Consider the following 27893-nt stretch of genomic DNA (forward strand, 5'->3'; position numbering starts at 1 on the left):
AATCACACTGGAACAAGAGGCATGACCCAGACACTCAGGAAAATTGTAATCTACTCTGAAGCTAGGTGATGGGTACTTGGAGTTCATTATATAGAATGCTCTCTAATTTTGCATATTTTCAAATTTTTCCATAATTAAAAATGCCTACTGTTTTATACTCTTTGCTGTTTTATTAAGATTGGAGCCTTTCATCTTAACCATGATGTTAAACATTAGTTAACTTCAAACACAAAATGAAAATAGCTAGAGAGTATTGTTAAAGGACAAATCTATTAATTTATAATAATGGGATAAAAATCCATAGATTCTGCAACTGGGACATCCAGGAAGCAATACTTAATTAAGTAGACAATGTATAAAGCAGATCTCTAGCTTATTTATGCAAAGGAGCCTTGTTTCTATTGCTGAGTTGGGTTCATCAGGATTTTATGGATGGATGGGTGCATCCCCAGAAAGGTCAGGTCTGTTGGGAAATGAGGAGCAAAGCCAAGAAATCAGCGTTTCTATTTGCGGAGCTAGTCCACGTGCTGATCTTTACCTACTTTGGTGTCTCTCCTATTTGAGGTTCTCCATTACCTTTACCTGCTAAAATAGTCTTTCAGAGTTAGAGTTTGAGAAAGAAAGGTCTCCAGTCTCGTTTTGTAATTACCATGGTATGTCATCCCACAGTTCACTGGTATTTTTGCTTCTGTGCCTGTAAGGTGGTATGGCTGAGGTACGTGCATGAGGCAGCAAGGGTGGGCTCTTTCAGGATGAGTCATTTTGTTTCTGCCAGTAAGAGGGCCCAGGTGGTTGTGGATTTGGGGTGAGGTCCTTTTGCCCTGTTCAAGGAGGCCTGGGATGAATGACTGCCCAACTCCCAGATGGTACCCTGACAGGAGTACGAGGCAAGGTAGTATATAAATATGGGCTTTTTCAAGGCTAGAGTGATGCTTCTGTAGGATCAGAAACCAGTTCTGTAAAAATGATTTGTTCTGATGCTGTTTGTGTTGCTAGTATAATTTACATAATTTACTTTTGTGTCCCCTATATTATGCAAAAGAAGGTGACTTTTTAATTTATTTGCTGTGCTTTTTAAAGTCAAGCTTATTGAGCTATAATAAACATCATATAGTACAATTCACTATTCTTAGATGTATTTTTCTATGAATTTTGACAAATATAGACATTCTTGTAACAACCACCACAATCAAGATAGAATAAAGTTCCCATGTGCCCCTTTGTAGTAAATCTCCGCCATCCACCCATGGCCCTTGATAACCATCCATCTGGTTTTGCCTTATCCAGAATGTCCAATAAATGGGATCATGCAGTGTAGTCTTTTGTGTCCAACTTCTTTCACTTTGTATAATCTTTTTGAGATTAATCCATGTTGTTACAAATATTAACAGTTTATTTCTTTTGATTGCTGCGTAATATTTCTTTGGATGGCTATACCAGTTTCTTTAGCTATCTACCCGTTAAAAGACATTTGGGTTGTTTCCAGTTTTTGATGATTATGAATAAAGCCACTGTACATATTGCCTTACAGATTTTTGTGTATTTCCATTCTTTTGGGTAAATAAGTACCTAGGAGTGGGATTGCATCGTAGTATGGTAAGTGTATTCTTAACTTTGTAAGAAACTGCCAAACTGGTTCTAAAATGTACCCCATTTTGCATCCCCACCAGCAATGTATGAGTTCTAGTTGCTCTAAACTTGTCATTGCTAGTTTGTTTTTTAAAATTCTAGCTATTATGATAGATATGGGTAGTATCTCATTGTGGTGTTAATTTGCATTTCCCTAATGTCAGTGACTCCGAGCATCTTTTCATGTGCTTGAATGCCACAGTATCTTTTTGGTTGTTTCTTGTCTTTTAAATGTCTGCAAGTTTCTGCCATTCTAACAAACAGGGGAAGGGATATTTCTTTAGTCTCAAAGGGGGAGCAGAAGCATAATGGGGGTGGGGAGGAGCCATATGGGGGGATGTAGGGAGAGTTGCCTAAGAGGAAGGTAATATAGAAGGGCTGGAGGGGGTGAAGTCAGGAGCTAGGGTATCTCATCCTTCCCTCCTACCCAGGCTGCTTCTTGAGCTCTTCCCTGGAGGATTTTGTGGTTTACATTATGAGGAACTACCCCCTTAGGAAGTGATGGAGGAAAGGAGGAAAACAGCTATAATATTGATCCTTTTTTTTTTAAATTTTTTTTTCAACGTTTATTTATTTTTGGGACAGAGAGAGACAGAGCATGAACGGGGGAGGGGCAGAGAGAGAGGGAGACACAGAATCGGAAACAGGCTCCAGGCTCTGAGCCATCAGCCCAGAGCCCGACGCGGGGCTCGAACTCATGGACCGCGAGATCGTGACCTGGCTGAAGTCGGACGCTCAACCGACTGCGCCACCCAGGCGCCCCTGATCCATTTTTTTTTTTTTAATCCAAGTACTGGTCTTTATACATTTAGTTCAGTAAATATTTCTTTAAAATAGATGTTTGGCCCAGATCACCCCTTCTGTTAATTTTTGGGCAGAAGGGAAAGTAGAGTTACATAAACGTTCAAGAAAATGTATTTAAATTTGATTGATATAGGGACTCAAGGAGATATTTGTATACCCATGTTCATAGCAGCATTTTCGCAATAGCTAAAACACAGAAGCAACTCAAGTGGCCACAAGGAAGACATGGTGTGAAAATATGGAAATTCTGACATATACTGTAATAAGGATGAACCTTGAGGATATCACTAAATGAAATAAGCCAGTCGCAGGAAGACAAATACACTATGATTTCACTTATATGAGGTACTTAGAGTAGTCAAAATCATAGAAACAGAAAGTAACATGGTGGTAGCCAGGGTCTGGGGTGGGGGAAATTTTCTAATGCCTTAATGTTTAATGGGTATAGAGTTCCAGTTTTACAAGATGAAAAGAGATCTAGAGATGTGATGGTTACACAACATTATGAATGGATGGTACACTTAAAAATGATTAAGACGGTTGGGGCACCTGGGTGGCTCAGTGGGTTAAGTGTCTGACTTCAGCTCAAGTCATGATCTCACAGTTTGTGAGTTCAAGCCCCGTGTCGGGCTCTGTGCTGACAGCTCAGAGCTTGGAGCCTGCTTTAAATTCTGTGTCTCCCTCTCTCTCTGTCATTCCCCAACTCACTGTCTCTCTCTGCCTCTCAAAAAAGGAATAAATGTTCCAAAAAAAATTTTTAAATGGTTGAGATAATAAATTTTATGCTATGTACATTTTATAGCAATAAAAATGTTTAATGTGATTGAGGTATATTAGCAACAATGAATAATTTATCACAGTAGTAGGTAAATTTATTATGGTTTGACTATGAGTATCAATTAGTCAGTTGACAAGTGTTTACTTAACACCCTCTATGTCCATCTACTGTTCCAAGTGCTGGGCATGCCTCTGTGAACTAGGAGATTACACTCTAGTAAGAGAGAAGAGGCCAATGTGGGTATTTGAGGAGAGGTGAGAAAGTAGGAAACAATCTCCTTGAAGAGTCTACACCAAGGAAGGGCAGACTATTTGGTAATATTTAGAAATAATTTGAAAGGTGTAGAGAGAGTTTTGAAATAAGTCTGGTTTGCACAGCTGTGTGCAAAGGTCAACTATTCAAATGTATACTGGAAGCAAGGCCTTGTAGCATTTGACCAAAGGTAGGGCTCTTTGAGGTGAGAACAGTGGAGGAGAATGGAAAAGAGGAATTTGAGGTATTTTGCAAGGGGATTATTACCTAGTGGAACTAGTTAATGTAAGGAAGATAAGGAAGGATGTGAAGAGTGGAGTTTGAGGCTAGATAGTGAAAAAATGAGCAGAAGTTCACAGAGACATTGGAGAATCAGAGTAGATGGGCTAGAAGGAGATGGTCAAGGAGGAGGATGTAAAATCCAGATGTTGGAAATGGTGCACTTATTGGCAGCAGCAAGATCTAGGGTATATAACCATGGGAGTGGATGACTGAGACTGGGGTAGAAGGAGACATGGCTGGCATGAGAGGCCAAGGAAATGTGAGGCTGGGTGTTGGGTGTATCACCACATGGGAATGAATGTTGAAGTCATCAGGAATCAGAAGGCCTAGTGACCCAGGGGAAGATGGTGAAGTCATCCGTGAGTGAGGGGAATGACCAAGAAAGAGTGATGGAGGATAGCCACAAGGGGGCTGATGGGAAGTCTGTCCAGTTGGGAGCCGTGGGCTTCCAAATAGAAGGAAGTGGCCTTAGGTCATACAGAGGCTATCTACACTGTGCCGAGGCCCTGAGTATGTGGGATGTGTGCTGTGAGAGAACAGTGAGCTCAGAGGAGAGTGAGCCTTTGGATTTTTTATTTTTGGATCACAGAAATGGGCTTCATGTAGCTGGATTAGGGAATCCTGCAAAGAATTATGGGATTGTTCAATGAGCTTGACTTCCAAGGAGGAAGGAAGGTAACCAAGGAGGCATTAGTGACTTTGGGCTTGTTCAAAACTCAATTAAAGGCAATTAACAGTATATGGTGTTGTTTATGAAAGTGCTAGTCTCATGAGAGATCTCCTAGTAGTTCTTGGGGCATTGTGAGAAGAGAAGGAAAACTTCCTTTCTTGAAACATCTTGTGTTTTCATGTCATTAATTCCTGCATTACCCCCAGCCATGCATCTCATGGAGGGGACAGAAGGCTTCTGTCCTTCCATATCACCATCTTCCTGTGGCTCTGAGATGACTCTCTTGTCTAGACTTGCTCTGCTGATGGTGACCTTTAACATAATAAACTGCCACAGGAAAAATAAGGATTGACGGAGAAGATGTACTTTTTCATAATTCATGCTTACGCATTAGAACAGGACATTTGGGGGGGCGGGGAATGAAGCATGTTATAGGAAAGTGTGGGTTTTCTTCAATGCCTGGCCAAAAATCTCAAAAAAGGACTCTGTACTACGTGGTAATCCTGAGACATTCACTTTCCCACTCTCCAAAATGAGTATTTCACTCCTCTTTTAAAAAAAATATCCTCTCCTCCCACTCCCACACATCTTGCTAGGTGCCTCCAATTTCATTGAAAGACAGAAGCAATGAGCTGAGTGGTCCTGCTTTTATTAGGCACCATCCTTTCTCTGGGATCTGGGCCCCCTTTCCTCGTACCTTCTCAAAACCACCACTCCAGCAATTGGTCATTCTTTTTTCTGCATTGTCAGCTCCTCCCCCCCCCCCCCCCCCCCCCCACCGCCTTTCAACATCCCCATTGGCATTCAGGCATGCTCTAGTATCTCCTACCTAAGTATCCCTGCTACTACCCCATTTCTCTCTTTATGTTCTCAGCAAAACTCCTTGCAAGAACTGCCTTGCTCACTGCCTCACTTTCTCTTCCCCACTGTCTACACATGGGCTTTTGTCCCCTCTCTGCTACTGAGGCTGCTCTTGTCAAGGTCATTAGTGACCTCCTTATTACCAAGTCTAATGGTCTCTTCTCTATTCTTATCTTACTGACCTATCAGCAGCTGTCAACACAGTGGACCTCTTCTTGAAACATTTTGTTGTCTGGCTTTCTGGTACCCTTCACTCTCCTGGTTTTCCCTTGCCTCACTGGCTGTTTCTCTTTCTTCCTCTGTGGAGTTCCATTTACCTCTACTAGACCTCTGAATGTGGGAGAGTCCCATGACTCTACCCTGGGCCTCCTATTCTCGCTTCCCCCAGGGGAGCTTTTCCAGGCCTTAGCTTTAGATTCTGGTCTAAAGCTACATCTGGTCTCTTTTTTCTGAGAACTCTAGCTTAGTGCTACTTAGTCTTTATTGTGCATACAGATCACTTGGGAATCTTGTTAAAATGCACACTCTGATTCCAATGATCTGAGGTAGGGCTTAAGATTCTGTATTTCCAACAAGTTCCTGGGTGATGCTGAGTCTGCTGGTCTTGGGATCTTATTTTGAATGGTGCTGAGCAGTGAGGCTACAGACTTGTATTCCCAACTGCCTCCTTGACGTTTCTACATGGACGTCTTACAGGTAACTCAGATCAAGCCTAACAACCCTAACAGAGTCTTAATTTCTTCCCTCAAACCCACTTTTTTCTGTATTACATTGTCTTCCCAGTTGTTCATACCAAAAATCTTGGAATTTTTCTTGGTTTCTCTATTTTCTTCACTTTCCCATCCAATCTATCAGCAAATTCAATTGGCTTAATTCTCTAAAACATATCCCAAATCTTTCACTTGGCTCCATCATAATAGTAGTAGCTAAAATTTATTGAGCACTTTCTACATATCAGGCTGTGTTAATGATTTGTTATAGACTGAATGTTAATGTCTCTCCAGAATTCATACATTGAAATCTAATCCCCAATACAATGGTATTTGGAGGTGGCGCCTTTGGAGATGATTAAGTCATGAGGGCTCTGCAATAATGAGATTAATGACATTATAAAAGAGATCTCAGAGGGGTGCCTGGGTGGCTCAGTTGGTTAAGCATCTGACTTTGGCTCGGTCATGATCTCATGATTCGTGGGTTCAGGCCCCGCTTCGGGCTCTGTGCTGACAGCATGGAACCTGGAGCCTGCTTCAGATTCTGTGTCTCCCTCTCTCTCTGCCCCTCCCCTACTCGTTCTCTCTCTCTCTCTCTCTCTCTCTCTCTGTCTCAAAAATGAACATTTAAAAAATAAATAAAAGAGACCTCAGAGATCTCCCTTGCCCCTTCTGCTATGTGAGGACAGTGAGAAGACAGTGGTCTATAAACTGGAAAGCAGGCTCTCACCAGACACCAAATCTGCTGGTGCCTTGATCTTGGACTTCCCAGCCTCCAGAACTGTGAGAAATAAATTTCTGTTGCTTATAAGTTACCCAGCCTATAGTATTTTGTTATGGCAGCTTGGGCTAAGACAGTGCTGTGTTTTGTATTTATTATTAAAACTCTAATCGCAACAATTGTATAAGGTCAAGTGTTATTAATCTCATTATTTAGATGAGGAAAACTTATTTCTAGGTAATGCTACATAGATGAACAGTTTAAAAACCCAATTTACTCTTTTGGTTTATTTTTCTCCTTTGTTGTAAATATGGTTGTCAATAGGGCTAGTGATATACTTAGAGAATTATGGAGGTGTTATTTTAAGGTTTTGGTGTCCTTGCTAAGCACAAATTATATTGCAAATGTCCATAAATCAACGTCCAATTCTGTGCATCTTCCAGAATTTATAGTCTCTTTTGCATTCCCAAACCATTTTTGGCAAGGGCTATATGCATTTAAAATGCAAAAATATTTGTGTCTGATAATTATAATATTGTGATGCACCTTACAAAGACATTGTGTCTTGTGCATCCTTGTGCAAAGCAGGGATTCTTTATTTTCACCCCTGAATTTCTGATAACCTATAGGATACATTGACAACACAACCTTCAAGCTCCAAGATGTATTCCTTTCCTAAGCTTACTCCGTGTTGGTCAGTTTCAAGAGTATTGCGCTGTGTTGTTTTTCACCCTTACAACCTATGATGACAAGTAGCTGGGGTTCAGGAAAAAGCAGCCTACATGGTCTGCTAGACCATGGTCTTATAGATGGAAAGTAGTGCATATGAAGAAAGTCTCAAGAATGTGGGGTTGTTTAGACTGGAGAGTAGGTTGAGCTCTTTGCTACACTGTTAATGTTAAAGGAAATTCTTAGTAAACTTGTTGGTAAAATAAAGACATCTTTTGTAATAGGAGTAATTTACTCAGCTTTATTTTTTTTATCATTTTTTATAAGTTTATTTGAGAGGGAGAGAGCAGGGGAGGGTCAGAGAGAGGCGAGGAGAGAGAATCCCAAGCAGGCCTCATACTGTCAGTGCAGAGACCAACGCGGAGCTTGGACTCATGCACCGTGAGATCATGACCTGAGCTGAAGTCAAGAGTTGGGTGCTTAACTGACTGAGCTACTGAGGTGCCCCAATTTAGTTAGCTTTATAAGTGTGAGTTTCTCTTGAGGGTGGGAAAAGGAGATACACAGTCATCATTATCCTGGTAATTAGTATTACACCTTTCTCTAGACAACCAGTCCTCTCTAAGAACGTCCAATATGCCAAGGCAAACATTACACCAAGCATAACACTTCAGTCTTTTCTCTTGCTCAGTTATAATATCCTAGGAAGTAATATTCTTGCATATAAATGAACCCAGGAAAGCTCTAAAAGGACCCCCAACCATTAGCGAGGGGCTGCAGCTCTTTATTTCTGAGAAACGTGCGCCAGATGTTCCTATATATGAGAAATGCTCCCACTGGAATTCTGGCATGTCAAAGCAGAAGGAGCCATGCAGACCCTCCAGTCCACCCCTGGAGTTCTAGAGAACACACAGGTGAAACCGAGAGAAGACAAGGCTCTGACCCAAGGTGAGGCCGTAATTACTGGCAAATCCAGGGTTGCTGAAAAGTTGTTCTTCAGGATTTTCTGTCCATCCGTCCTCCCTCCCTTCAAAAAAAAAAAATTGTATTAGAAGCATTCAGAATGTCAACAAAATAGCTAAACTTTTTTTTTTTTTTGCAATTAGAGAGTGGTACTCAGTTAATACAACAACAGTTTTGTTTTTTTTTTTTTTTAATTTTTTTTTCAACATTTATTTATTTTTGGGACAGAGAGAGACAGATCATGAACGGGGGAGGGGCAGAGAGAGAGGGAGACACAGAATCGGAAACAGGCTCCAGGCTCCGAGCCATCAGCCCAGAGCCCGACGCGGGGCTCGAACTCACGGACCGTGAGATCGTGACCTGGCTGAAGTCGGACGCTCAACCGACTGCGCCACCCAGGCGCCCCAACAACAGTTTTTTAATGTTTATTTATTTTTGAGCGATAAAGAGAGAACAGGGGAGGGGCAGAGACAGAAGGAGACACAGAATCTGAAGCAGGCTCTGGGCTCTGACCTGTTAGCATAGAGCCCAATGCAGGGATGGAACCCATGAACCATGAGATCATGACCTGAGCTGATGTCAGACACTTAACCAACTGAGCCACTCAGGCGCCCCATGAACAACAATTATTTTGTATAAACTGCATCAGAGACCACTGAAAATGAACCAGCTACCATCGCTATATATAACTAATTAGTGCTATGCACCAACAGGAACCTACTTTAAATTTCCATGCCAGTTTACAACCCCCATACTGACCAGGCAAAGTTAGTGGCTATTGAAGATACCACCAGGATAGGTCTACCTGAAGACACATTCGGTAGTGTGTTAACTATACAAAAAAAAAAAAAAAAAAAAAGACCCTGTACAGTTTAAAAACAAATATTACACAGTCTTACATTTCAGTTTTTTTCTTTAAAAGGAGTGAGCTGTGTACAGGAAGGGGGAGGGGTTAAATGTTTTATAGACCAGAACAAAAAACTACGCTAGGATGAACTTGTTCATCTTCTTCATCTTCCTCTCTTATCTTCCTTGTCTTCCATCTTTTTCTTGCTTTTTTCAGCCCTGATGACTCCCTTTTTTGCTGTGTCAGGCTTTCCTTTGGCTCAGTATGCAGCAATAGTCTTTTTATATTTTTCCTTCAGCTTAGCAGCCTTCTTTTCATAAGGATGCGTGTTCTCTGCGGCAGTGTGATTCCACACCTCTCCAGTTTCTTTGCGGCATCACCAACGGATAGACCAGGATATTCTCCTTTGGTTTTTGGGTGATACTCAGAACCAAACAAGAAAAAGGCCGAAGGAGGCTTCTTAGGTGCATTGGGATCCTTGAACTTCTTTTTTGTTTCTTCTTTAGAGGGGGATGTAAGTTTTCATTTACTCTTTTATAACAGGCTTTGTCTGCCTTTACCAGGTCTTCACATTTTCCTTTCTTTTGAGCACATGGGCCTCCACCTCTCTGAGCACTCCTTAGAAAATTCTGAGCTGACTGAAGCATCTAGGTGATTCTTCCTGTGCTCCTCTCTGCAAGTTTGCATATGATGACATTTTGCCTCTGGGCTTCTTAGGATCTCCTTTGCCCATGTTTAATTATTTTCCTCAATGTGGCAGAGCCGCCCAGTGCCCGTCTGGCTCTCACTTGCCCCAGTGCTGCCTCTGTGGAGCTTAGGGTACTGCGGTGGCTGTCCAGGACCTTTCTTTCTAAATGTCAGCTTCTTCCTTTTTTAATGTTACAGTTTTCAAGATCCTATTTGGTTTCAAGGGAAAAAGACAGGAAGAATGTAAGTTCCTTGTAAGAATCTTAAATATGGTAGAAGAGACGGGTGGGGCTGAGACAGGCCTCCACCCATGTTGACGCTTCATCCTCATCCTGGACACAGGGACAAATTTACAATGATTTAAACTTTATTACAATTACAGCATCACAAAGCATATTAGTTCCCTAGGGCTGCCTTAACAAAGTACTACAAACTGGATGGCTTACAACTGTAGATGTATTTGTTCATAGTTCTGGAGGGTAGACGTCTGGAATCAAGGTTTCCATTGGGCCGTGCTCCCTCTGGAGGCTGTAAAGGAAGAATCCTTCCTTGCCTGTTCCTGACTTCTGGTGGTTAGCAGCAGTCTTTGGTATCCTTGGCTTGCAGCCACATGACTCCAATCTCTGCCCCCATCATCACATAGGCTTCTCCTCTGTGCCTGTGTGTCCTCTGTGTTTCTTTATACCCAAATCTCCCTCTCCTTATAAAGTCCCCCATCGTTGGATTTAGGGCCCATCCTAATCCACCCTGAATTATTCTTAATTTTCTACAAATACCCTATTGCTAAATAAGGTCACATTCACAGGTTCCAGGGAGACATGAATTTCAGGGAGATAACTATTCAACCCAGTATGCAAAGTTACAATGTTTTATGTTTTAACTTTTTCTAAGAATTTATATTTGTATTGCTCTAGAAAGGCATGTTTTTTCTTAGTTCAGGAGAGAGAGAGAAATGCACCTGAAACACTGCTTTCCAATGTATATCTGGTAAAACACTATTCTCAAGAAATGTAACATGAAATAAAAGTTTCCATGGTCAAGAGAATTTGAGGATCCTGTATTCTACCCCCTCTTGAAGCATCATCAGGTACCTAGGACAGAAAATGTTGAGAAAGGTCCTGTAACAAGCACCTGTGTTTATCCTTCCAATTTCAAAGTGATATTGGACAGGAAACACTTCTGTCTGTGTGTCTATATTGATTAAGGGTTGCCTCCACTTCATGAAACAGAAACCCAACCACAGTAGCTTAATCCAATAGGGATTTATTCCCTTACCTAGAAAGTTCCAAAGTCAGAGTCTGGGATTTACACAGTAGCTCATTATGGCACCAGTAGACTGGGCTCCTTCTATCTCTCTGCTCTGATGTATTCAGTGGGATTCTTTCTCTTGAAAGTTTGCAAACCAGATACTCCATTTCTTATCTCTCAACTACCTTCTATTCAGAGAGGAGGAGGAAGTGGTGAGGGAGAAGGAGTAGCATTTCTATCAGGAAATTAGAGTTTCCAAAAAATTCCCAGCAGATTTATACTTGCACGTTATTGACTAGGACTGTATCATATGGTTGCTTCTAGCTTCAGGGAATGCTGAGAAATGTAGGTTTTGGTTTTTTTTTTAATAAAGTTTATTTTTGAGAGAGAAAGAGAGTGGGGAAGGGGGAGAGAGAGGGGGAGACAGAGAGGGGGAGAGAGAGAGAATGCCAAATAGGCTCCACACTGGCAGCTCAGAGCCTGATGTGGGGCTTGAACTCATGAACCATGAGATCCTGACCTGAGCCGAAACCAAGAGTCGGCCACCTAACTGACTGAGCCACTCAGGTGCCCCAGAAACACAGGTTTTTTTGTTGGACACATTGTATGTTGGACAAAATTGAGATTCTGTTAGGAAGGAAGAAAGGGAGGTGATATTGTCTAGGCAGCTGGCCATGACTGCCACATACACAATTTCCTATGGCGTTAGTGACCAAGAGATCACCCTTGTTAAAAATGTGTCCACATGATAGAATGTTTTCTGTAGAGTTCCAGGGTTTTTGCACCAGCCTCCAAGTTTAATCCTACCAAACATTTTAGCTCAGTTCAACCAAAGAAGTTTGAAGTGCTCATACTTGTATGGCTCAATGCTACCCTAAGTGCCTTTTAAATTATTTAATGGCTTGATATGTGCTTACATTCCTAAGCTAATTTCATCTTCTTTAATGTGCTCTAATGGTATTTGGAGCTTCCCTCCCTATGACCCCAAATCCCTTAAATATATAGCTGCCAGGTTTAGAGTAATAGAGTAATACATTAGGAATGCATTGTGGAAGCAACGCTGTTTCTTCTGGTCAACATTTAAAGCAGTGAAAAGAGAGGCTCCCACCTTCTCAGAGACAATGGATGCTGCCTTGTGACTTAGGAGAGCCTTGTCAATGCCAGAGTCCTCAATGATCACTGTTGTGGTCACATATTCAAATCACCAGTGGATCTAAAATGCATTCCTCCATTCCCAGGTAGGACCTGCAAAGAAGAGCCTACTAGGAGAAGGAGCCAAAAGGGTCTCATTCTGTCTTTGGTTCTCCCCTTTTACTTTGTGTGATCAGGGAAAGCACACAGGCCAGGGGAAAGAAAGCTCATTAGTGCAGCATAGCCTAGCTTAGCCTGAAGAACACAGCAGACAATAATGTCAAAGAGAAAGATCCAGAAACATAAACAGATTCCAAAAAAGGTTTCCTTTTGATCTCTGAATATATGACATTTTATTTATTTGTTTTTCAACGTTTATTTATTTTTGGGACAGAGAGAGACAGAGCATGAACGGGGGAGGGGCAGAGAGAGAGGGAGACACAGAATCGGAAACAGGCTCCAGGCTCTGAGCCATCAGCCCAGAGCCCGACGCGGGGCTCGAACTCACGGACCGCGAGATCGTGACCTGGCTGAAGTCGGACGCCTAACCGACTGCGCCACCCAGGCGCCCCTGAATATATGACATTTAAAAAAAAATGTTTATTTATTTTAAGAGAGGGAGAGAGAGAGCGAGCAGGAGAGGGGCAGAGAGAGAATCCCAAACAGGTTCCATGCTCTCAGCACAGAGCCTGATGCAGGGCTTGAACCCATAGACCACGAGATCATGACCTGAGCCGAAATCAAGAGTCAGATGCTTGACCGACTGAGCCACCCAGGCACCCCAAATATGTGACATTTCTAATCTTACTTCTGGAGATAGGTGAGGAGGAGGAAAGGACCCACAGGATAAAGCAATCAGGTCATCAAACCTGAGAATAGGAATGTGCTTTGCAAGTGAGTGCTTAGTGGCCTGGGGAAAACAATCATGGAAACTGAGCTATTCTCCATTCTCTGCTATGTATATAAGGTCTTTCCTTCATTCTGGGTGCAGGTAATCAACCTGGGATGTCAAAACACCTGTTTTTCCTTTCAGCAAAAACATGTCAATATTTCTTTTTTTTTTAATTTTTTTTTAACATTTATTTATTTTTGAGACAGAGAGAGACAGAGCATGAACGGGGGAGGGGCAGAGAGAGAGGGAGACACAGAATCTGAAGCAGGCTCCAGGCTCTGAGCCATCAGCCCAGAACCCGACGCAGGGCTCAAACTCACGGACCGCGAGATCGTGACCTGAGCTGAAGTCGGAACCTCAACCGACTGAGCCACCCAGGCGCCCCATCATTTCAAGATTTCTTAAAAACCTTTAAAATATTATGCCATTATATGTTTCTTTTTTTTAATTTTTTAAAACATTTTTATTTATTTTTGAGAGAGAGAGACAGAGTGCAAGTGGAGGAGGGGCAGAGAGAGAAGGAGACACAATCCGAAGCAGGCTCCGGGCTCTGAGCTGTCAGCACAGATCCCAACGTGGGGCTCTCACCCACCAACCATGAGATCATGACCTGAGTTGAAATTAGACACTTAACCAACTGAGTCCTCCAGGTGTCCCACTCTTATACATTTCTAAAAAAACACAGATTACACTGGCCTCATATCCAAAGGCAGCAGCTGAAAGGAACAAATGCTCCTATATGATTTTGGTAGTTGACATACTATAAAGAAAAAATTTTTTCAATTTCTAATCCCCCTAGTACAAGGGAAACCGTTTGTTTATCACAGAATGGTGTTTCAGAAAGGGCACTCTGAAAATTGTAAGGGGTTCACAAGCCACTGACCCAAAGATACTGTCCCTGGAACACAAAATATTGTACAGAAAGTATAAGGAGAAGGGTAATAATGTAGCAGAAGCCAGGATGAGTTTCTCTTGCCTGAGTGACTATGTGGCATAGTGGGTGAGCACGTGCCCTACAGCATTGGATTGTATCTTGAGACTTGGTTTCCTTGTTTGAATCCCTTGTTAAGCTCTTAGTTCTGGAGTGCAGGAACCATTTGCTAAACATTTTTTTTTTTTGTAGTATTAGGTTTTATTAACACAAATCCGACATGCGCATAAGCTGTCTGTTCCTTTTCTTCTCTGCGCAGCCTGGCATTGGGATTGGTGATCCTGATGGCCAGCTGGGCTGCTCTTTCCACAATGCTTTGTGGTTCTTGGAGGAGACATTGTGAAATCCCTGCACAGTGAGATTTGTTGCACATCAGCAGCACTTTAAGCTCCTTGACATTGTGGACCAGGAACTTCGGGAAGCCACTGGGCAGCATGTGCTTTGTCTTCTTATTGCTCCTGTAACCAATGTTGGGCATCAAGATCTGGCCCTTGAATCTTCTGCACACTCTATTGTCAGTGCCTCTGGGTTTCCACCAGTTGTGCCTAATTTTGATATATCAGTCTAACTGGCACCAGATGAACTTCTTGGTCCTCTTTTTAACAACTTGGGCTTCACCAGAGGTCTGAGGGTGGCTGTAATGCCCAGTAGGAGATGGCTGCCACCTCCCCAGGCAATGCCGAGGAAAACCCATCTGCTAAACCTTTGCGGTCTCCCAGCACTTAGCCTAAAAGCTGCAAGATGGGTAAGGACACCAGGAAAGAAAGAATGCCCCAGTAAATCCAGCCAGAAACATTTGTCTCAGCAAAAATGTTTGGCTGAGATGCCAATCCAGTAGCTGCAGGCTGTGCTTACTGATGGGAAGCCCAGCCACTAAGGGGACGGTTGCTGTTTTACAGGTGGGTGTGGATGAAACCTGGAACTGTGGAGTTGTAGGGGGAATCTCAGAGGCCAGAGTGCTCAGTGAGTATCCTAGGATGACACAGCTAGTAAACTACCAAATATAGACCTTGACTCCAGGTATTTGGACTCCCAGGCCAGTGATTTCCCATCTCACCCCAGTCTGCAGGGTGGCAGAGTGGGACTGCCTGAATTAGAATCCTGATTGTCCTCACTTACTAGCTGTGTGGCTGAGGACACATCTTTTCACCTCTGTTGCTCGGTTTGCTCATCTTGGTGGGACTTCTGTCATTTGGATCATTGTGAGGATGAAAGGAATGATTGCATGGGGTTAGTGCCTGGCCCCATGGACAGTTTCCTGGTGTTAGCAGCTGCCAGCTCTACTGTCAATGCTTCTCATATTTGCATTTTCTTCAAAGCCGCAGAATGAGAAGGAAGTTGGGTTGTATGCTAGGAAAATGAAATCGAAGAGAACCACCCGAGAGACACCCCATGATAAATAATTCCACTACCCGCTGACAAGTGTCGTAAGGGCTCGGAGGAGAGGCCTATTAATTCTGCTCAAGAGATCAGAGAAAACTTCACAAAGGGGCTGACATTTGAGCTGGGTCTTACAAAGCAAGGTGGAATATTCCTGCTTGATTTGATTCTTTCTTGAAAGAATCCTTTTGAGCACAGAAACTCTTTTTTATTTATTGGGTGCTATTTTATATGTGATCGTCACAGTTGCAGGCTCCCTAGCTCATTATTATTTGAGTTCTATCAAGGGGATATTTATTATTTACAATTTTTCCTCACCATTTGTATAACCTGTGGATTTAAAAAATAGATTTGCTTCACAATGAATTTAGATTAAATTAGTCCTTGTTTTGGCAGTAATCTACATAGAGAGGTATTTATGCAATATATACAGTTAATTTGTTTCTGTATATATTGGCCACAGATGCTGGGCTCAATTTATCTCCTCTCTGCAGGGTCTTTTGTTGTCCTTGAATACCCATCTCACATATGTCCCTGAATGTGTGCAACTGATTAATCATAAAAATGATGACATTCCTTGGAGTAATTGGACATTATATAAAAAGCATCTGCTGTGCTTTCTCAAGAGGGAGGGGCAGGCAATTTCCTAGTCAGCACAGACAGCTGCTCTTCCGGGGGGCGGGGCGGGGGGAGGAGGGGTGTGTGTTCCAAGGCCATAGTGTGGCAGTGGATGGCACATGGCATTTCTCCGCTTTTTGCTGGGATGTTAGAAATGCCGCAGGGATGTGCCCTGTGCCTCAGGAGGAGACCAGCCCCCTTTATGTCTAAGCACCATTTCCTATACTCTGAAGACCTTCCCATAGCATATACTTTCTCACTCTCTGATTCTGTATTTTGTGGCACTGTCTGGAAAAGGGGTGTGGGAATAAGAAACAAAGCAAAGCAAAACAAAACCCAAACCTATAGCAAGTGTAGTGTAGGGGCACTTTAACAGTTCACCTTGAAATCTTAGGTTCAGTTTCATTAACTGATCCAAAGCTTAAAAAAAGAGAACCAGAGGGCACATCCAGGTCACCATAAAGTCCTGTTTGATTTTTTTTTTTTTTTGTCTCCTAAACATTCCCAAACCCATGTACTTTTCACCATCTCCTCATGCCCCAACTCCAAGCCTCATCATCCCCATCACCCCATCTGGACACCTGCAGGGCCTCTAACTAGTCTCCCAACACCACTTGTGCCCCACCCCCTAAGCCCTGCTCTCATTCTTCCTTGTAGTGTTAGCTCAAATGTCATTGCCACTGGGAAGCTGTCTCAGACCTGCTTTACCAGGTGGCTAAATCCTTCAACTATACGATTTTCTGGCATTGGTGTCTCTGCCAAATAGCAGTGATCACAGGTACATGTACAATGTTTCTGTATTTCTGGTCAATGCCCATTTCTTGTACCAAACTGTGATTTCTATGTTTGCTAGGATGTTGCCTGGTTTTGCTCACCAGCCTACCTTCTACATAGCATTTGCTGATGCTTTTTTTCCTCAGTTGAATCATTGGCAACATCTAACAACAGCATTCATTTTTTTTCTCTAAGTGTTCAATTTGGATGGAATTGATTGAACAAGCAACTCAGCCCAATTTAAATCTTTAGTGTTTGATAGAAAATTCTTGTCAGTGTGCTTTTAATACTACAAAATGTCCAATGCTATTAAATTTTTCTTTAGCTGTTACTTCTATCAGATATTTACACAGAGTTTTAAAATGTCAAATGCATGCTGTTTGGAATGTCAATTCCAAATGCTTTCATTGTCAATGTAGAATGATGTGTAAACAGATAATATTGTAAACTAAATTGCCAAATTAAGCTCATTTGATTTATTAAAAATATTAACAATATATGCAAGCTAGGGTACTCTTGTTAGGTTTCAGAGGTGTCTGGTAAGTTTCTTGTCAGAAAAATAAAGTCAAAAAAATTTCTTGCTTCATTTGAAATATTTATACCAGCACCTTGCCTTTAAACAGGTAATAAACTTTAAAAAAATTTTTTTAATGTTTATTTTTGAGAGAGAGACAGAACATGAGCAGGGGAGAGGCAGAGAGAGAGGGAGACACAGAATCTGAAACAGGCTCCAGGCTCTGAGCTGTTAGCACAGAGCCGGATGTGCGGCTCAAACCCATGAACTATGAGATCATGACCTGAGCCGAAGTCAGATGCTTAACCGACTGAGCCACCCAGGTGCCCCACACGCAATAAATTTTGTAATGAAAAACTAATATTCTGGGATTTACTCCTCAAAATATTATGAGGAATTCTGAGAAGGGAATGTTTAAAGAAACGTCTTCATTTGTTTGACACATTAAAACTTTGATTTGAAAAGTATTGCCTCCTCCCTAATAGCTTGTGCTTATCTTCGCCATACACAAGGATGGCTTTAAATAAGCTACAACCATGCTTTTGTTTTATTTTATTTTTTTTTAATTTACATCCCAATTATTTAGCATATAGTGCAACAATGATTTCAGGAGTAGATTCCTTAATTCCCCTTACCCACTTAGCCCATCCCCCCTCCCCAAACCCCTCCAGTAACCCTCTGTTTGTTCTCCTTATTTATGAGTCTCTTCTGTTTTGTCCCCCTCCCTGTTTTTATATTATTTTTGCTTCCTTTCCCTTATGTTCATCTGTTCTGTGTCTTAAAGTCCTCATATGAGTGAAGTCATATGATACTTGTACAACCATGCTTTTGGGAGGTCTCTACTCCTGGGTTTTTAAAACCAGGTTTATTTTTAAATAGGTTTATTTTTAAAGAGAAGTATTTCCAAATTTTACAAACTTATTTGAGATTTTACATGCCTATTGAGATGAAAAAACATTTTCTTCTCTTCTTGTATTAATGTTAAGGGTTTCAAAGCATGTATTCTCCCTTATAAATTACCTGGGTGATTGTCATGTCCAAGAAGCAGTGTAAAGAGAACCACAAATTCCTTCATTTCCATCAGCAAGCCTGAACATTTCATGTAGAGCAGGTTCTTCATGCTCACATGTATGTCATGGTAATCTGACTCCTAGAGAAACAGGGTAATATGACCAGATGATATTTTGCACATACTCTTTTGTGAGTCATACGTTACAATGTACATGTTACATAATTGCCCACGTACATTACTGTATAGGGCGATACATAGAGCTCTATTCTTCCTAGCCATTGAGATGTTCAAGGATAATTTTCACTTTAACTAATTTTGGCCATATTAATGGACTTGGGAACCTAATCCATCATAAGATGTGATTTGCAGTGATAATTTTGACCTACTTAGCTAAGTCATTAAATCCACTGTCTTAGATTCTTGGGTGGACTGTGCTATCTGACAGCAGCACTATATTTTTGAAGGAGGCTTTTCACTTAATGCATATATGACAAGGTCTGTGGTATAAGATTTAATAAGCTTTTACAAGAGAGCGTGTGTTTTTCCCTCATGGGCAATGTTAAACATGCACTGTCAAACTTAAATATTACATAACTTAAAAAATACATTATGATGTATGTTTTAGATTGAATGTAGCCAAGAACCTCATTTTCAGGCTCATTAGATACATGTTCTATGGCAGAGACTCTAAAGCTATTTTGCCAGGGTTTGCTACAAAGCATATCAAGAACTTGAATGGATTTTGTTGTCCTAGGAGGTGAGTTCCAAAGATAGATAATAGCTACTGTATTTTCTTGTCTTTTGAGTTTTTGTGGCCTTCCTCCTGTTTATGTCACTGTTGTTCTGTAGCCAAAAAGAGTTGAAGGATCAGTTGGTACTGGCTGAGTCTGACTTGATGCTTCACTTTGAACTTGATCGCTTTGGTCATAAGTATCTCATATTTTCTTTTAAAAGGCTCTCTCTTCAGCCAGCAGACCATTTCTCTTTTTTAACAGTAACTATTCTACTTCCCCCAAAAGAAACAGTATGTATAAATAAAGTTATATAAGAACACCCAACACTTAGTTTTGCAATGTCAAGACCTGGCTCTGATTGGAGCTGAGCTTCTCAAGCTGTCTTATTGGGCCCAGCACACATATTTGTTGGTGATGGACTTGATGGTACATTTTCATGTGAACAGACACAAACAGGCTTTACTCTCAAAAAATTTACCAGCTCAGAAATAGAACTCTCCTGTCCCAGGACATGTTTTAGGCAGTTCTCAAGTCTGCAGCAGGAAAGGAAGAATTAGCACAAGGTGTTGGTAATCTCAGACATATTTATGTTAGGGATATTAAAAGCATGGCTTATTATAGTCTTTCAAATAGAACAGATGGAATCAAATGCTCATAGAATGACTGATTCATTTCTTTAGAACCTTCAGTGTTCTCAGGAGAGTTTGAAAACTTATACAAACCAATATCCTCATTTTAATTGCTGATTGAAGACATGTCAAAATTGATTAACTGATTTGCCTTCAAGTCCACAACTAGCTGGGGTATGTGGTGGAGGAGCTGAGATTATGGTCCTGACTTCCTGACTCGAGGGTGGTCAGACTGGTCTGATGTGAGAAGGGAAAGACAGAAAGGAAAGTGGGAGAGAAAGCTAGTGAATGCCAAAGGACAATAGGTGGCGATCACCTCATCAGAGCTGCAAATGATAGATTTTTGGCATAGATTTCTTTTAGAGCATTTGTAGGTTCACAGCAAAACTGAGCAGAAGCTACAGAGGTTTCCCATATGCCTCCTGCCCCCATACCTGCTTAACCTTCCCCATTATCAATATCCCCTACAAGAATGTTACATGTGTTATAATTGATGAGCCTATACTAACATATCATTATCACCCAAAGTCCATAGTTTGCATTAGGGTAAATTCTTACCAGTTAGATTTTAAGTAAGGGCTCAAGCTGGAGGAGGGGCTTGACCTGGCCCTGAAAGGAGAGGGAAGGCCTTGATCATTACCACCTACAGAGGTTTAACACACCTATTGTACCACACCTTGGGGTCAGGTTGTTCCCCTGGTAGACTTTGGCTCCTTCCCACCTCCCTAATAACCAGTGACACTTTGTGAGTCAGGCCTAGTGTGAGGCAACCATCCAGATCCAGGGTGGTGTGATATGTGATGATGCACCATGAACAGTCATGAAGAAATGTATCTGTTGTTTCCCTCCCCAAAACGGCAAAGCAGAATTGGATTGTTCTCTATGTTGAGAATTTTGCTTCCTGTAGTCTCATTATGCATAGAGCTTGTTGAAATACGATTCTCTCTGGACGTTGCCAAATTAAATGCTAACATTCAACACAAATGGGCAGCCATTTTCCAAAACAAGGCCATGGCTGAGTGACCCCACATATTCCTCCTTCCCCTCGGTTCCCCCCTCAGCCCCATTGGCTAGGCTGGCTTTGCTCTTATCCTCGTCAATTTTTATTTTCTCTCTATAAACTGATATGTTCCCATTCCCATTCCCATTCCCAATTTTCTGTGCTAGCTACTTCTTAATTGACTTGCTAAGAATATGTCTTTATTTATAACCAGCTCTTGGATTAATTATTTCATTATTTTTAATATCTTAATTTCCTTCTTCTTTCCTTAAGCCTATTCTGTTTTTCTAACTTTTAAAGTTGAATGCTAATTTGATTTTTATTCTTTTTCTTTTTTGAAAGTTTATTTATTTATTTTGAGAGACAGAGTGGAGGGACAGAAAGAGAGGGAGAGAGGATCCCAAGCATGCTCTGTGCTGGGGCTCAATCTCATAAACCATGAGATCATGACCTGGGCCAAAATCCGGAGTCAGATGCTTAACCATCTGAGCCACCCAGGCGCTCCTTCATTCTTGTTAATAAAAATATTAAAGGCTGTAAATTTGTTTCTAAATGTGGCTCTGGCTGCAGCCACTAATTGTTGATATATAGTGTCCCTTTTGTCATTTTAAAAAATAATATGCAATTGCAGTTTAGATTTCCTTTGTGAACAGATGTTATTTAGGGGAGAGTTCTAAGATTTCTAGGTGGCATTTTTTGTTTGTTGTTAAAAATGTATTACCTAGTTTTGTGGTCAGAGAATATGTCTTTCTCAAATTTTTTATTTTTTTTAAAGATTTTTTTTTTCAACATTTATTTATTTTTGGGACAGAGAGAGACAGAGCATGAACGGGGGAGGGGCAGAGAGAGAGGGAGACACAGAATCTGAAACAGGCTCCAGGCTCTGAGCCATCAGCCCAGAGCCTGACGCGGGGCTCGAACTCACGGACCGCGAGATCGTGACCTGGCTGAAGCCGGACGCTTAACTGACTGCGCCACCCAGGCGCCCCTGTCTTTCTCAATTTTTAGGGTTTATTGGAGATTCCTTTGTGTCCTGATTTTTAGATTTTTATAAATGTTCCATCAATATGTAGTCCAAATGTCTCTAAGACCTCCCACCCATTTTTGATATGCAGTTTACCTTTCTTTTAATATGCAATCAAAATGCCTCATATCTCTACTCCACAAACTGTGGGAAGGTCCTTACCTTTCACAGATTCCCCAAGACATTTTGGGAGGAGGGGCTTTTATTTTAGTCTGCCTCTTAGTCTATATTATTGGTGCTTCTGATGGTGGCCTCATTCAGATTATTTGTTATGACAGGCCTATTACACTGAAGTATCAAGCCCCTCCATGACCTCAGTGGCTGAACACAACAGAAATGTATCTCTTGCTCCTGCTGTGTGTCTATGGAGTTTTGGGGGGGACCTGTCCCATGTCTCCCTCACAGGCTGATGGAGTTGTCACCATCTGGAAATTGCTGGTGGCTGTAGCAGGAGGATGGGTTCTAAAATGCTTCTTCCCAGATGAATTTCTGCTCATATTGCATTGATCACAGAAGGACATAGGCAGTGCTGAGCTGGAAGAGAGTGGGAAACTATCATCCTCTTCTGTACCCAGAAATGGAGGGGAAACAGATACTGGTGAACAAGGGTGTCCATCATACTTGACAGCTTGCCTCCCAGAGGAGCTGCCCTCTTTGTTAATACATTTGCCCTCACTAAACACTGTCCTTTCTCCTTTATTCTCCCAAAGCACCACTAACACAAGGCTCTTCTGCACGTCAGACTCCTAATCAAAGGATTAGGCACAGAGAAGGGATTTATAGTGTAGGGCCAGAAACAACTTTTAAATTCAACTCAGCATCAATGATTCTTGAAATTTATTGGCCGTTCTCCATCAGAGGGAAGTTTTCATTGTCTGTTTCTTTCTGTAGGCCCCTGTTCTTTGCCGTGTTCTTGTCCCAGTGCCGCTGCCTGTTCTTGCATCTCTCGTCTTTCCCCATTTGCTGTTGGAACGCCACTTCTCATGTTTTTGTTACTCTTTCTGCAGGGCAGTTTATCCCTTTGTTTCCCCATCTTCTTCCACATCAAGGTTGATGAGGGTTGGCAAGTAACAGGAACTTGTTTCCTTTACCCACAACGTTCCTGACATGAAATGTGTGTGTGTGGTTTTTTCCACATCAACTCCATAATTCCAGTGGGGCATCCTATAATTCTATTCAGTTCTGACACTACAGAGCTGGACTTAGCATCTGATCCAAGAGGTCAAAGGCTCAGTCCCACAAGACTACACCCACTTCAGATGCCAGTTGCAAGCCTGGGCCTCTGCTACTTCCGACTGGCTATAAATCAGGGGTTCCCCCAGCCCTTCTTTACATTTAATAATTTACTAGAACAGCTCACAGAACTTAGGGAGTTACTTATGTCCACTGGTTTATTATATAACAAAGGATATGATAAAGGATACAGATGAACAGTCAGATGAGGAAGTACATAGAGTGAGGTGTGGAAGGGTTTCAAGTATAGGAGTTTCTCTCTCTATGGAGGTGGAGTAGTCTACCCTCCTAGCATATGGATGCATTCACCATACTGAAACTCTCCAAATCCTGTATTTTAGGGATTTTTATGGAGGCTTCATCACAAAGACATTGTCAATTAACTCAATTTCCAGCTCCTCTCCCTGCGCTGGAAGATGAGAGATAGGACTGAAAGTTCTAAGCTTGTAATCATACCTTCATCTTTCCAGTGACTAGCCCCCATCCTGAAGCCCACCAAGATTCACTTCATTAGTGCAAAAGATGTTCCTATAATGCAGGAAACTCCAAGAGATTTAAGAACTCTGTGTAGATGTGCCTTTCATTCCTATCAGTCATAAAATTACAAGGGTTTAAGCTGTGGGTCAGGAACCTGGGTCAAAGACCAAATACTAGGGAAAAAAAGATGTTTCTAGCACCCCTGTTTCTCAGGAGATTACAAGGGTTTTAAGAGCTCTGTGTCAGGAACTAGGGGTAGAGACTAGTATATATATTTATTTCATAGCAAGGGAAGAAGGAACTCACTTTTCACTTTTTAAGAGGGCCATCAAAAAATTTCTTAGACCCAAAAAATAAAAAACAAAAGAAAACATAAAACCCCACTGTCCCCCTGAAGATAAATGATGCTTCTCTTAGAATGAAGAAATGGTTTTGCTGGATTGTTTATTTTAAGAGGAATTTTTCCCTGTTCTTGGTGCTTGCAGTGAAACTGCTTTCTATAATGTTAATTTGCACTCCAAGTTTGTCACCCAAACCTATTGGTTCCTGAGTTTGTATTGTGAGAATGTGGGTACTGAGGGATACATTTAAGTCTAATCAACTTATTCAGGCTTTTTTACCCTCTCTCCCCCCACACACTCGTTTTAACCTCTTTAATTTGTTATGCACTGACAAGCATATTAATGTCATCCATTATTATTGAGATCCTGTTATTTTCTGACCGATTCCCAATTGGTTTTGATATATATATGTGTGTGTGTGTGTGTGTGTGTGTGTGTGTGTATACACACACACACACACATATATCAAAATACATATATAATCCAGTACTATGTTGTTTGATGCATAATCATTCAATATGGTATTTTCATTGTGGGAACTACTCTCTTCAAAGATAAAAATAATCTTTGCATTATCTAGAGGTTTTTACCTTGAATTTTGTTGGCTTTGATATAAATAATGCAACACATAGTTTGTTTACATTTATTTTTCCTAGATAGCTAACAGTTTTTATTCACGTTGAATGACATATCTATATCTACGTCTATAGCTATATATCTTTATATAAGTAGCCTTTATCTGATTCCCACACATAACCTGTTACAGCCACTTCTTATTTGTGTCTTCAAATCCCTGGCTGGAGCGTAGTATTGGAATCGTGTCTGTCCCCAGCCATGTTGCTTGACTGACACTGCAGTCCTGGTACAGACATAGCATGAGAGATGTTCACGGTTGTGGCGTGTGTGAAATGACTCTGGCCTCTCAAGGAACAACCTCCACATCGTACTGGGAAGGTTGCTAAATTTTCTGGAGGTTCAGAGCCAGAAGGCAGGCAGTAGGGGAGGAATAAGATATCACCTTCTATCTGATTTTTCTCTTCACAAAGGGACAAAGACAAGTGCCTGTATCAGTCTCTGTGTCTCTCTTTTCAATCTCATAGGTCTTTGATGAGTAAATGTTCATCCATTGTCCTGGCTCTAGTCTAATCATCAGTCTTTGTTTCTGGAGTCTTTATGAGTTCTGATCTGATTTAGTGTGCGAGTCAACATAAGTTCTTAATGAAAAGTTGGGGGAGAGTGAGTAATGGATAACTAGGTAGACACCATTCTAAATTGGAATATTTTATAATATTTGTAATTATTTAAAAAATTCTGGTCATCCATGACCAGATTTTTGTCTTCATTTATAAACAAGTCTCTTAAGTGGTGATTAATTTCCTTTTTAAGTAAATAAGCTATTAGAAATAATCAGAGGCCTCTTGGTGCACTGGACTTTGGAATCAGACGCACCCAGGGCTGGTGTTCAGCTCCACCACTTATTAGCTGCATGTTTCTGAGAAACTTTAATGCTCTGGGCTTCAGTTTCCTTTTCTGTAAAATGGGGATAATGATTTCCACTCTGAAGAGTGGTAGTGAATGATTAGAGGCAATTTGTGGTATATTTGCCAGAACTTGCTCTCTTTTGGCCTCAAATGGATGTGAGGAGCTGAATCAGAACAGAACTGGGATGAATTAAATGTTTCAAAATAGTGTCAAGCCTGAAGTATCCTTTTTATAACAGGGATGGTCTTTCTCTCCTGAATTGTGCCTTTATGAGTATATTGGGTGGACTAATGATTCTGCCTCTCTCCAGGCTGATATTATTTAAGTATTTATTTATTCAGCTTGCTTGCTTTCTTTCTTTCTTTCTTTCTTTCAAGTTTATTTATTTTGAGAGAGAGAGAGCATGCGAGTGAGCAAGCAGGGTAGGGACAGAGAAAGAGGGGAGAGAGAATCCCCAGCATTGACATTGCGGAGCCCACTGTGGGTCTCAAACTCACAAACCGTGAGATCGTGATGTGAGCCGAAATCAAGAGTCGGACGCTCAACTGACTGAGCCACCCAGGTGCCCCTCAACTTTTTTTCTTTTAAATCAAGAGTGGGGAGAACTAGATTCTTTACGTGCCCAAAGTCAAGAAAGTCTCAATAAGATTTTCTGAACCAGGCAGCTTCTTGAAAGGCATATGACAAGTTCTAGACTTTATGTAAGCTAATTAACTTATCTCAGTACATAGCACTCTTTCTTGTCTTATTTGTTTAGAAATTTCAACTGGATGTGGTGACAGACCTCTGGGGACTGTTATGTTTATACCATGAAGCCTCGAGGAGCATTTTGCAAAAATACTTGAAAATTATACATCAACATGGTCAAGGAGCTGTCATAAGTTTTCTGTCTGCTTAGTGGGAGCAGAACCAGTTTAAATTTCGCCACAATGGGAGGAGTCTTGTATAGAAACCTCAGCTAGTGTGTGTTGTTTCTATGAAAAAGTGGTTAACGAACACTGTATTTCTACATGAACTAGAGTTAACTTGTGCCAATGGTTTTTTAGTGTGGCTTGATAATTGGTGCTCCAGGCTGCCGCCCAGCTGGCCCACCCTTTAACCCAGCTTTTATCCAACCACTGCCCTGCAGTACTCGTTTATGCCTTCATGCTTGTCTGGTTCTCCTTCCTCCTTATACAGTCTTTAGGGGATGGGGGAGAAGTCATTACCATCTATCTGATGTTTCTCAACCTTTCTGCTCCCTTGGCAGTTGAAGAAGACTCTGGTTTGTGCACATAGGTACTTCCCTTGCCCTGTTGGACCCTCTTGAGGAGGAAAGACATGACTGCCTAATTCAGCCTATACTCCTGGCTTCTGGGGTGGAAAGTAGGAGAAGAGACAGAGCTTGGAAGGAGAGGTGGGCAGGGTAGGAGAAAGGAAAGCTGAATTGAATGAGGTTAAATTTGTGTAGTAAAGTTGAGGTTGTCAGGGAAGGAGTGAGGGGAAAGAGGGAGGAGGAGGGAAGTAGGACTAAGGCATAGCCACTGGTTCAGGAGAGGAGTTTTGGGCAGTGGGGAGGTTGAGGCTTGGGGGAAAAGGCTTGTGGTAGCTTCGTATGTGAGTGCAGTGAATTGGAAAGGAAAAGGGAGATTTTAAAAAGTACCGCTAGAGACTCTCAATTCTTCCTGGTGTTTGAGAAATCCAAGCAAAGCACCTGAGATACTTTAAACTTTGTGTTGTACAAACCACATCCCCAGGGCTGTGCCATCCCTCCAGGACTGACCTGGGTGTGCAATGAAGTTTGGTTGTGCTATTACACTGTCAGGTGAAAGTCCACTCCTACTGGACAAGGACTCATTTCCTCTGTCAGCTAATCCTTATGTCAGTCTGCCCTCAACACTGTGTCCACTCTTAGGGTTTAATTCAGAGAGTGTTCTTTATTCCCCATTTCTCTGTTCTGGTGTCTTATTATAGCTTCCTTGTGCTGACAAGGACCATCATTGTCAGTGGGATTATTAATTATAATAAGGCAATTGCAATAATTGGGACAGTTGGATAAAGCACCACAGGAAGTGAAATCCCAACTAATACTCTCTGAACTCGAGAGATGAAAATCTTAAAATTCTTTCTCAGGATCACTACAAAATTGTGAGCACTTTCTGTAGGTGATTTCACAGTGTCTAGAATAAGCATTCATTCATTCATTCATTCATTCATTCATTCAGGAAAACTCGACAGACCCTAATCAGTCCTCATATGTGTAAGCAGTTCTTCCAGGGCTGTGGAGGATGGGTCAGAAATAGATCTGTGGGGCTCCTGGTTTGCAAGAATAGATAAAGCATGTATCCAAATAGGTATAATGCAAGGTAGAGGGTACTCACTTCTGACCATGTGGGCCCAGGGAGTTCAGAGGATCAAGCACATGGGTTGTTTTCTGGGCAACCCATGTCCTTAACATGTATAACTTCAGGGTCCCCTTAATTTATTCTCCATGCTTGGTTTCCACAGAGCATATCCCTGAAGATACCAGTCATCCTCTCCCCTCTCCTGCCAGCAGGCTGTTCATTCTGTCTCTGTTTCTTTTCCATCTCAGACTCCCACTTCCTTGGTGGTAATAATAT

General features: G+C 41.6%; 1 protein-coding gene and 1 pseudogene across 5 annotated transcripts in view; one reads left to right on the plus strand and one right to left on the minus strand.

The window, feature by feature from the left end:
- ADD2 (adducin 2) overlaps positions 1–27893 on the plus strand; it is a 123968-nt gene that overhangs the window by 28433 nt on the left and 67642 nt on the right. The window lies entirely within an intron of this gene.
- On the minus strand, positions 9301–11528 carry LOC121019130 (high mobility group protein B1-like; annotated as a pseudogene).

This window comes from Herpailurus yagouaroundi, unplaced genomic scaffold (genome assembly GCF_014898765.1).
Source record: "Herpailurus yagouaroundi ecotype Mexico unplaced genomic scaffold, PumYag 221, whole genome shotgun sequence".
Lineage (NCBI taxonomy): Eukaryota > Metazoa > Chordata > Mammalia > Carnivora > Felidae > Herpailurus > Herpailurus yagouaroundi.